Source organism: Meleagris gallopavo, chromosome 3 (genome assembly GCF_000146605.3).
Source record: "Meleagris gallopavo isolate NT-WF06-2002-E0010 breed Aviagen turkey brand Nicholas breeding stock chromosome 3, Turkey_5.1, whole genome shotgun sequence".
NCBI classification, from domain to species: Eukaryota; Metazoa; Chordata; class Aves; order Galliformes; family Phasianidae; genus Meleagris; species Meleagris gallopavo.
In genome coordinates, this window is record NC_015013.2 from 79047274 (window position 1) to 79058860 (window position 11587).

General features: G+C 38.5%; 1 protein-coding gene across 5 annotated transcripts in view; it reads right to left on the minus strand.

The window, feature by feature from the left end:
• Positions 1-11587, minus strand: part of TRPS1 (transcriptional repressor GATA binding 1) — a 173550-nt gene that overhangs the window by 57826 nt on the left and 104137 nt on the right. The gene's annotated exons all lie outside the window — the stretch shown is intronic.

The window sequence follows — 11587 nt, forward strand, 5'->3', positions numbered from 1 at the left end:
AAAAAAAAAGATTTAACCTGCTACTCATACTCACATCTCTGAAATATTAATCCAGGACTGCACCATATCTGTTCTATCACAAAAGACCTCTGAAAACTCTTACTAAGTAAAACCAGAGTTCTGAAGAGTACGAAGTTAATAGAGCAAAAATAGCTCACCACAGTATTTATTATAAACAACTGCCTTCTGAAGATGGAAAATCAATATCTATGTGCAAACAAAAGCGTTCCATGGAAAATGTTATAGAAAAATGAGTCCCCTTTCACTACAGAACACTGGAAGTTCCCCTCCATCCCTTTTCCTTTCAGGGTGGATAATTTTATTTAAAAGAGCTTGTGTGCTTACATCTGCACAGAAGCTGAAAAATCATGAAGGGTTCTGGTTGGCAAATTCTAGGAGACTTTTTTCTAAGTGTAGGGAAGAAGATACACAACTCAATTCCTATTCTTGGAGAGCAGAGATGGAAAGAAAAGGAAGAAGGAAAGATTTACTAGTGTTCTGAGAAACAAGAAAAACTCCAATAAAATAGGGCTTGCTCCAGTTTCAGTAAGAGTTCAAGCTTTACCAAGAGCTGGTAACCACATATGACGATTCTTTGTTGAATAAAATCCCAAATCTTCCACTACTGTCTCAGAACCAAATCAAAATAACCTTTATTCCAGTATACAACCATTCCTTCAAATACAAGAATTTCATGATGAGACACGCTATCCCACAACAGACGTACACAGAAAGGCTTTAGATTTTCCTTAAGCACATTGGTCAAGAAACTCACTGCTGAACATCGCGTTATTCTAACAAAATGTATGTCTCAGAAATGATGTCTTCCATTTAGATGTCCCATCTGTACCTTGAAATTCCAAGAACAGAGGAAAATCCCATTGCACTCCCTGTACTACCATTCCAGAATGAGAAAGATAAGTGGGAAAGCTAGTTCTCCTGCCAAATGGGCTCATTTCCGTGGTCACAAGTCATCTTGATGTCAAATATTCCATTAAGATGAAAAGACAGATAGGAAGATACGCTATCATTTCAGTCAGACTAGCCACAGGGAGAAAACCTACACTTCAGATTACAATGAGCAAAGCAATTATTTCAAAATATGTGCACAAATAAAAGCAGAGATTATGAAGCATTAATTGCAAGTGTAATATCATCTGAATTCAGGAATTTTCCTCAGATGAAGATTTTCATCTCCCTTAGGCCATAAGCAAAATTAAACACTAGAATTTCAAAGGATGACTACTGGTTTAGACATTGTTTTCACCTGTGGAATGCCATGTAAGGCTGCATTATTTATTTTATTTTATTTTATTTTATTTTTTTGAAGTGCTTTAGAAATTAGGGAAAATTGCATTAACTGGATATCTTCAAAATTAGAATGATCAAATGGAACTTTGCTATTTTTATTATGTTGTTTCTTAGGTGACTTGTTTATCACTGAAAGTCACCATAGGTAATCTGAAAGGCGCTGTTCAGTGATATCTTGAGATCAAAATAAAGACATGATCCTTTTCCTTGGCCCTAAATGACAGCTGCTAATTCTGCACTATTCTATCCAGTATCAGCCCTCTTCTCGGGATAAACAACTGGTGCATCAACATTTCAGTTACAGTAAAAAATGATCTAGAAGTGACTTTTGGATTAAAACATATTCCTCTGAAAAGTCAAACTTCTGGCTGTTTGGAAGCATGAAGATGGGTTCTAGAAACCAGAAAACCTTCCTGTCAAATTTACAGAGATACCAAGGAGTATAAATAGATAGAAATAAATATATATGCATATATTCATGTGTATTTTCTACTTCAACAGCTTTTTTCCTACTTTCTGTTAAGTGATATTTTTTTTTTCACAGTGAAAGAAATAGTTGTGTAAACCTGAGCTTCTGCCCTGCTGCATAAATAGTATGTGTTTTAGAATAGCTTTTTAGTATACCTGGATTTATTAACCATTTACTTTGATGTGACCAGTGATAAGCAGTACCAAATGCCAGCTGGGCAGAACTATATGGAACAAGAAAGTACAGAGGCCAGGACTGTGCTGCCACACTGAGGCTTTTCTATTTTCAGCTTTTAATTCATTGTCTTCCACCTCACCTAGGTGCCAATCTAAATACAGTCCCTCCTGAAAGCTGAAGTTCCTTTACCAACTCCTCCATTCCATCAGATGCTGATTTAAGCTCAACAAAATGACTTTCCCTTTTGCATTTTTGCAGACATTCCTTCACCTTCTACACGATCCCCTCTAGCCACTGCAGAAACTGAAAGCAATACATCTAGAAAAAGAGGAGAAACAGATCTATGCAAGGGTAAGTGAGAAGAGCAAAAGCCCTAGACTGAAGGAGGTGCTGTGGCAAGGCCAGCCCTACTCATGACTCCTTACCAGGAGATACTGTTTTCTTTCCTGCAAATGAATGTACAGCTTGACCTTGTTGAGAAACCATCACGAACAGTTCGTACGCTTCTAACAGTCTCTGTAATAATCCCAACCATGATTTTTCCCAGGATAAGTCTGCAATCATTTAAAAATATAGATTATAAAAAGCAGTGATCTGCAGTGACACAGCTCCATTACCACCCATGCTGTAGATTGCTCCATGCCATACAGCATGACACACATTATATGCATGTTGGCCTATCATCCACACCCTGCTGCTGAGTTGAAAAATACCCAATGCCAACACTTTACTAAGCCAGTGGAAATACATTTCTTTGGCTCATTTCCACATGTTACACAATCTCATAATGTGGTTTTAAGTAAAGAGTTTGGAAATGTAAGGAGATTTAATTAAGGTGACCAATTCTAACTTTGAATGTGAGAGAAGGGAAAAAATAGATTTAGAAAGAAAATAAGCACTGTACTCAAAATTACTTGCACACGTTTCAGGAGTTTGATATGCAGCCATCATCTTCTGTTTACCATTACCATGGATTCTGTGTTCGAAACTCCCATGAAACTTAAACAGAGTTAGATGTATGAAATAGATGTGATCCCAGTCTACCACTGATTAGTCAAATATATTCATTTTTCACAAATACATTAGATTTAATTTCATACATTTTTAATGCTCTTATTAACTCTGTTATTGACACTTTTTTTACTGTATTCAAACTATTATTTCTAAGGGATGGGTGTTAAATGCCAAACCTCAGAGCCCAGGCAAGAAATCAATTTCTGCCAAAGCAATGGGAAAATAAACCTGTCCTGTACTTCTTGCCTGCAGCTAGACAGACAGCACTACAGCTACTGCAGTTTACAGCAGCCCTAACCAACACTGATCGTTTCTCCAGTTTCTACAGGCCCTGATGTGCTTTATAATTCTACCCAAATGCCTGTGTGGGCTGCCCTAACCCAGTCCTCTCTCCTCTGCTGGATTCAGCAGGTTCCCACAGGTTGGCGCTCCTCAGCAGAGGAGCAGAACCAGTTCAATCCCCTCCAACAGGAAACAGCAGAATTTTGTTACAGGCAATCCCACACCACTGATTTCACAGCCTAGCATCACTGAGGTAAAGCAGCAGCACTTCCTAAATCAGACACCAAATTCACGAAAAAAAAAGGAAGGAAAAAAACATTTCACATATCTCTCACAGGAGATTTACCCAGCCTGCTCTTTGCCTGCCCAAAAAAACATATTCTATCATTTCATTAACAAAGCCAAGGAGCTCACGCTGTGGCATCTCATCAGAGGGCACTGGAGTTAACAATGCGAGTGTGAGCTCCAGTGGCCATGGCAACAGTAGCTAATTCTTCTTCCCAATCAGGGTGGCAATTCTCTCCCATGGCTTGAATCAGTTACAAAACAAAATACGCTCAAAGACCTTTCAGAGCCAATAGCCTTGCAGCTAATCTGCTAATAGGAAATAATCTGCAGCTAATATACACATTCCAGGGCAGCAGTCTGTTTTCTTAATACTTTGTTACATGGGCCTCCTTCCAAAGAAAGCATAGCAAAGAATAGAAAACAGACATTCATTAAAAATAGTATAATACTACCTGGCCACTATTAATGCCTGAAACGTGCTGCAACTTGCATGGCTCTTAACTGGTGATCTGGAGAGGCAGCACTAGATAGACTGAAAGCGATGCAATTAGATCAAAAGAAGTTACATACAGGAGTGTGAAAAATCAGACTTGAAATAATTTCCACATTTCTCTCTTTTCCTCTGGCCTCAATAAAAGGATCCATAAGCAAAAGTACTGATTTTACAAGTATGTGCATCAGCAAATTACAATCTAGATGGATACAAAAAAACATGTATTAATAAATAGCCATTTATGGTACACTCATCTGACAGTGTGGTGCAGGTTCAGACATACATTCTGCTGCCTGGGGTAAATACACAAGAAAACAGCAGACGGGCAGTAGGTGAGAGAGACATGCTGCAAACCCAGCCATGAATCACCCACTCTGCATCAGTCATGTCAGGAACACTTCACGGCACAGCTTGGTTTGAATTTTGTTAAGTGTAGCACTATGCTTTTGAAAGCCTTCAGTATCAGCTCTGGTCTGCTGTGGCCCAGGTCCAGGCACTGGAAAGGCAGGGTGAGCTCCAGCCTGTTTGGGACATGATAGTTACCATCTTCTGCGTGCAATTAAAACATGAAATCAGAAATGCAGCACTGATGCTGGGTTAAGGAAGGGAGAATTAAATTCTCCCCCTGCAAGGCAAGATGTTGCCAATGGAGATGGCTGAAACAGCAGAGAGCTTTCCGATCCTTGCAATCATCTCTTCTCATCAAACACAGCCCCAAACACCACATCTGCACCAGCAAGATGGTTCAAGAGCAACTAAAACTCTCCTGATGTCTAGGTGTATATAATACTACATTTCTATTTCTTTTTTCCCACAACTGGTAAAGGCACAGAGAGTCATTTCAGGCTGCTGCAAAGGCATCGAGCACAGTTAACAGACGGACTGCAAATGTTGGGGAAGACTGCAAAAGAAAGAATTGACTAATGTGCTGTTTAGTGCAGTGCAAGTCAGATGATCATCTATGGTTTTAGATACAATTGTTGTTTGGACCACCAAAATGTTTCATTTCTAGTCCATTCTGTTAACTTCCAGAATCTCTCATTAATCACAGTGACAGTTCACAGATTGTCTCTTGTTCCTAAGATGACTGCTCCTCACTCTAATTTTAAGCGGCAACATACACAATTTCTGTGTCTATATTTAATATGAAGCTGTTTTCTTTTAAACAAAGAGAACAAGAAATACAGTTCTCCATTATGATCTTATTTTATTTTATTGAAAACTGCGTGAGTGGGACTTGAATTGAATTGAATTGAATGGGAAGGCACCTCATGTGACAGGCGAAGAGTTTTAGGAGGAACAACTTTTTTCTCAAACCATCATTTAACATCTGTTATGGAACTACTCAACACAAAGGCCTTTGAAATGGAGTTGCCCCCAGTACAGAAATAAAAAAGAGATGATTTTAAAAAGATTCAGGGCATGGCTAACAAAGAAAGACTTCCTCAACCACTGTGGCCATCTTCTTCACAGGGAATTGCTTTCTCTGAAGTACCTGAAGATTTCATGTCATGCAATCCATTTCTAAAGTACCTTTCATTCCCTCAGCCAATTAGACAATTTATGAAAACCAGTAAACATTGGTTGCTTATAGATAAGCGTCAAATGATTAACAGTGAGCTCCTTCTGCACTCCGGTCATTTGCCAGCTCCCTTTGAAGTAGCATCCGGAGCGCATGCTCCTGCCCGCAGGCAGAGAGCTCTCCAGACTCACTCTGTGTGGCGGCCTGCTTCCCTGGAAGCCACAGCAACATTATCTTTGCCCATCTGCAAGATCCAGATGAAATGAGATGAGAGCCTGAGAAGTTCTTGGGTAAGAACAGAAGTAACGGTACAGATATACACAAACATTGTTCTCTCCATTCATGCGAGGGCTGGATTGCATAAAGCGGTGTTACAAGTATACAAGACCAATGCACTGTGATAAATCAAATTTTACCTGACCTTGCTCGAGCAATGGGGCTTTGCTGCTGTTTAGCAGTTTAGTATCGGTGTTTTGGTTTTTGTGACAGCTATCTCACAGGAACTGACAAACTGCATGATTTACCTTTTTTTGTTTGTTTGTTTATCTTCTTTTGGTTCTGCAGCTCATTCCCACTCTTTGTTAAACAGTCTGAATCATTCTGAGCACACTCTGCAGAGAGAATGAGACTTCAATAGTGGTGAGCACTAACCTACTTCTGCTCTCTAGCCATTGGCACAGAAAGTAAATGCTTCTTGATTTTGATGGAGAAACAGAAACAGGTCATGGCTGAGGGCTCTTGAAATTGCACTAGAATCTTTGAACAGGTTGAACACATCGCAATCTCACTGCTCTTTACCCCTGACAAACTCACAGTGTGTGGTATCTGTTCACCTCAACAATACTGTAAAGAGTTGCTTGAATGAAAAATTGCTCAAATAGTCAAGAAGAAGAAAAAGAGAAACAAATAAATACCCCTTTGTATCCCATTCTGGCTTTCCCCCAGTTCTGGATGGTGATGGTCTGGTCCACAGCTCCTCGAGTCGCTGTGCCCTGCAAGTCTTTATTTGGTGAGAGTCCCAAATGAATATTGCCCACTTCTTTATAAACATGAGGGAGGCAGAATAAGAGAGAGGAAAAAAAAACACTGAATCCTTTAAAGCTGCATGATTTTCAGCACTGAAGAGTGCTTTTATTTCTCTTTAAATCAGTTTTTATAATTTGAGTTGTCATGACAACATGATGCAACACTTCACTGCCATGACAATCTGACAACTTTCAAAAACAGTAAGTGCTGTTTTTACTCTGTTTTTCAATTGCTCCCAAGGAAACAAGCTGTTATTTACTTCTGTGACGAAACTCATACGATACCATAATGGATCCAATGTCAAGAAAAATTAAAGCATAGAATGGGGGAAAAAGGAATGGAAAATGTGCTTTTGTGTACATAATTACTCCATAAAAGTACACATTTTTTCCACTTTCTTATCCCAATTCACCACCATAACTTTGCTCATTTCCACCTACAAATTCATGGACTTTGTCCTCAACCCAACAAGAATTGGTGCTTGATTAAATACAAGATCACTCACAATCTCTTTTTTAACCAGCAGGTTCATTTGGTAATTTCATGCTTGGTTGTGTCCTAGCATTTGGACACCACATAACAAACGTAAGTCAATGAAATTTCTCTGTCACCATGAGTTAAATCCAAGGGAGCAATATATTTGTAAATCCCATCAACATAAGTGAGACTTCTATGGGGTCCATAAACCCACTGGCTAACTCTCTGCGAGAAAGAGCTAGGAAATATTTCCAGACACTGCAACTTTGTTATCTACATTGTTCAGCTGCAGCAAAAATCAGCGGGATGATTCCTATTCTGTCTATCAAAGTAACTGTGAGGAGTGAGCATGGATCAAGGTCCACCTCCAGAAAAGCAGTATGAACGCAATCACTCCATTCTATAATCTGAGGCAGTTTGAAACTACCAAAATATGGCAGATGGCCTCTGTGGTAAGGGATGATGTTAAGGTCATTTTATGTAAGGGGACAGAAATAGCCATTTCCTAGCAGCCATTTTTGAGGAACAGAAAAAAGTTGGAAACACTTGACATCAAAATACACCATGCTAAACGCCACTTCATGCAGGGGTGTCTGATGGAGGCTCTGTTAAAGCACAGAGGTATTCATGTAGTCTGATTCCCATATCCCACTTAACTGTGAGAATGTGCTACTTAAGACTCTTGCCCAGGTAATTCAGCGGGGCTTCCTCGCACCTGCCTCCCACCCTGTTCCAGCTTTCTCCTCACAAGATGGACACAACGAGGAGGATGTTTAAGGAACCCAGGGGCCTTCAGCCTGATGCAACACAGCAATGTCTTTAGCAGTTCAGTAGTCCTTTTTAAACTAAAGACACTGTGTAACGCCAGGATATGAGAAGCAATATTACTTTTAGGACACTATAGCTGAGAAACTGTTGTTTGTGTACAAACTTACCTCTGTGATGAAGTGTTAAAACCATATGGTTATGTGAAGGCAATAGTTTTGGAAATAAAATTACATGTGTTTTGCAGCATCAATACCTAATAACAGAACATGAATAGTTCTACAGACAAATAAAATCAGCACAGTATCACGATTAATATTTTACCTCCCTATTTAAAACATTTCATGTAATTTGGCTACCCCATTCCAAAGGTTAGCGACTATCGTTTACCCATATGAGGCTCAGATAAAAGTAAGCTAAATCAGAGATTTCAGTGCCTCACCTTCTCTTCTGTGAGAGTTCAAGACTTTGGTTTTCAGCATGCTTATGAGATAGGAGCTTGTGAAAGAACCAAAACAGTTATAAATCAGTTGCATCCTGAAAGATCTAATCCAGTTCCTACAGTTCTATAAGGGACTCCTTCCACTGATGACTACATAACCTAAACCAGAGAATAAGCACATTAGACATAAGCTCCTCATTAAGAAAAAAAAGAAGGAAAATACCACTTCACTTCCAAAATCCCACAGTTCTAATTCCACATCTTTATGTCTCTATTTATTACAAGTTCCAGTTGACAGGAACAGATATAGCCTTTGTTTCCACTGGTATCTCATTAGCAAAACAAGGTTGCCAAAAGCCAAAACAGTTCGAGATGTTGTTTCACAGAAGTTGTCTATAAACCAATTTTTGTTATGTTTATCAGACAAAATGCCTTTTGTCACACAGGCCTACAGTCAGGATTATCCTGCTTTTATTCTCCCTACAGGTGGTATCCAATCAAAATTATGGCATTTATTGCTCTACACTCTGAAAAAACATTATATGTTAAGAGTTCTTCTAAATCACATGCCTAGGCACTGCTGCTCTAGGCTACAATTTCTTGTCAAATCAAGATGATGTTTGTTACTTCACAGCCATCTCGACAGGACAAAGTCAGTCTGAGTGTGACTGGTCTCTGTTGCTGCTCACAGCTACTGATGTCAAATGTTTCTTAGGAAATTACTTGGGTGGAGGTTTGTAGCCTGATCTCTCACTGTGCAAAGATAGTAGAGGGAGAGGTGAAATTCAGAACAGAGCAGGAAGGGAAAGCGGCATCTCAGGATAATGCTCAAGTTTCTGAACAGCAAAACAGCCACTCGAGTCAGAGACTTATCTGCTGGGATCCTGCACTTTGACTCTGATAGGCAGATAGTAAAGACACTCACAGGCACCACTTAGCCAATAACTTGAACTAGAATGACAACGTGCCAGTGATAAATCATTACTTAACATGGCCTACAGAACCATGACAAATAGTGAACACATCGTGCGATGACACTGTTTAGTAGCAGATAAATTAGTATGGTCTGGGCATGTTTTTAGACATGCAAGTATTAATATGCATTTTCAGGAGTGCTGTGTTACTGACTTTAGACTGCTTCAGTAGTAAACACTGACTTCTCTTTTTCATAAAATGGTTTTCATCACACAGAGGGAGGAAAGTGTGATTTTTTTCAACTCACTTCTCAAGAGATGACCCCAAATACATTGATGTGCAAAGAATAGGGACACCCACCCGCATGTGATTATAACGTCAGCTGTGTGATGGATCTGTTTCCTGCTGATAGCGTAACAGGGAACTGTAAATAAATATCAGGGCAGTATGAGGATGATGGAGAGAAAAGAGGAGTGAAAGATGCATTAAAACACAGGAAAATGTCTACTGTCTGAAGATGGATGATCCAGAGGAATGTGGACAAATGATTTAATTCAGTGGAGAGGAGGAAAGAGGTAGCACCTATCGGCTTTCAGAAATCGCTGGTTTGGAAAATAACCATCCATCTAGCAGTATTCCTCTTAGATTCTTGCTTTAGTTCGCATTTACAAAAACATTTCTTTTAAAATCAAGCAGACACAAATCTCACAGAAACGCTGTGAAATAATCTGTAAGTCAACAAACTGTATCTTTACTTATATTAAATGTATGAATACACTTAGATGCCATTTAAATGTGCAAATACACTTGTTCTTTGCATATATTTGACGTAAAAATGTGGGGAAACTGTGTTAGGGAAGCACCTAGCACATTTTGGATAGTACTACTAAATTTAAATCTTTAGGATTTAAAAATGACACATAGCATTACAAGGAACAGCCATTCAATGAATTACTGTACCTCAGAAAGGCATATATGCACTGTCCTTCCTACCAAATTTGTTTTGTTTGCAGTAACGGACCCACAATTTGACCGTCCTTAAGGATTTTTTCTGAAGTGTCCATGACATGATCTTAACACGATTCATGCTTGAAGAAAGAACAAGTCTAGCAAGAACAGTAACATCACAAAACAAACACATTTATCAATATTTTGAATGAAAATACAGACAACACAAGTAATTTATTATTCTCTATAAAACTGACATTATACTTTTTACTTCTGAATGGACTGTTAATATCACAGTGAAAAAATACTTATAAACTTAGGTTAAATGTCACTTCTACAGTTGTAATAAAAACCATAGATATGTCTGACCAGTCCTAGTATCTGACCTCTTAAAATACTTCTGTAAAATTTACTTTGCGTAGAAGAGCAACACTATCAAATATGAATATAAACAAGTGAAAGATGTAAGCGTATTGTGTGCCTCCTAATAAACTTTAGGCCGGTATGTGTGTACATACATCTCATCCAGTGTTCTTGTCTGATCAACAACAAAATATTAGAGCACTTTTGTAAGATAATTGCGCTATGATGTCCTTAGGAAAGCATCTTCTTTGCTTGTATTCTGTTTTTGAGATCCCATTTCATTAAGGTTGCTGTTAACATGGTTTAAAATGGAAGCTAAGAAAGAAGGTACAACATTAATAGTAACATATCAGAAATGTATCTTGAATTTTCCTTGTACTTAAGGCAAAAAGTCTGAAGCAGCTACAAGCTGTAGCAAACTTTTTATCTGTCAGTATTCATTGCGATTGTCAGTTTTCTAAAGCATTACTGCAGACTGTAAACGCTTGGGAGTGCAAATGCTTTTTCTAACATGCAATTCATAGCAAAAAAGAGGAATGTGTTTAAAGGGAACTGTGGTAATATAAATAAATAAATATTAATCTTGATCATCAATCTTCCAACAGTTTCCCACAGAATCTGTTGAAGAGGTATAGAAAAGTTGCTGATGACCTGCTAAAGGATTTCCTTCTTTTTAAACTGAAAGTAGCTTAAAGAAATTATTGTATAAACCTACTACGTCAAATGTAATCAAGTTGTTTAGTAAATATTAGTGCATTTTTCTATCACCAGAATTTGCAGCAGAAGCAAATATGTAGGATATATGGCATGTAGCACACACACACACAAAAAGTTTGGCTGAAGTTACTTGAATGATTTATTTCTCTTTTATCCCAAACCACAAGTGCTAAGCTTCATCACTGATGAGATTTAAGGGATATCATCACCTCTCATAAAAAAATTTGCATGTGGCAGTATGTGTGCTTTAAGACATTTCCGTGTCCAACAAGCAACATGCTAAAGCTCTCCATCCTTGAAGAACATTACACCTAGCCAGAATGAACAACTCAAAGTCATATACATGGAATATGGTAATGTGTAATACCTTTTTTTTTT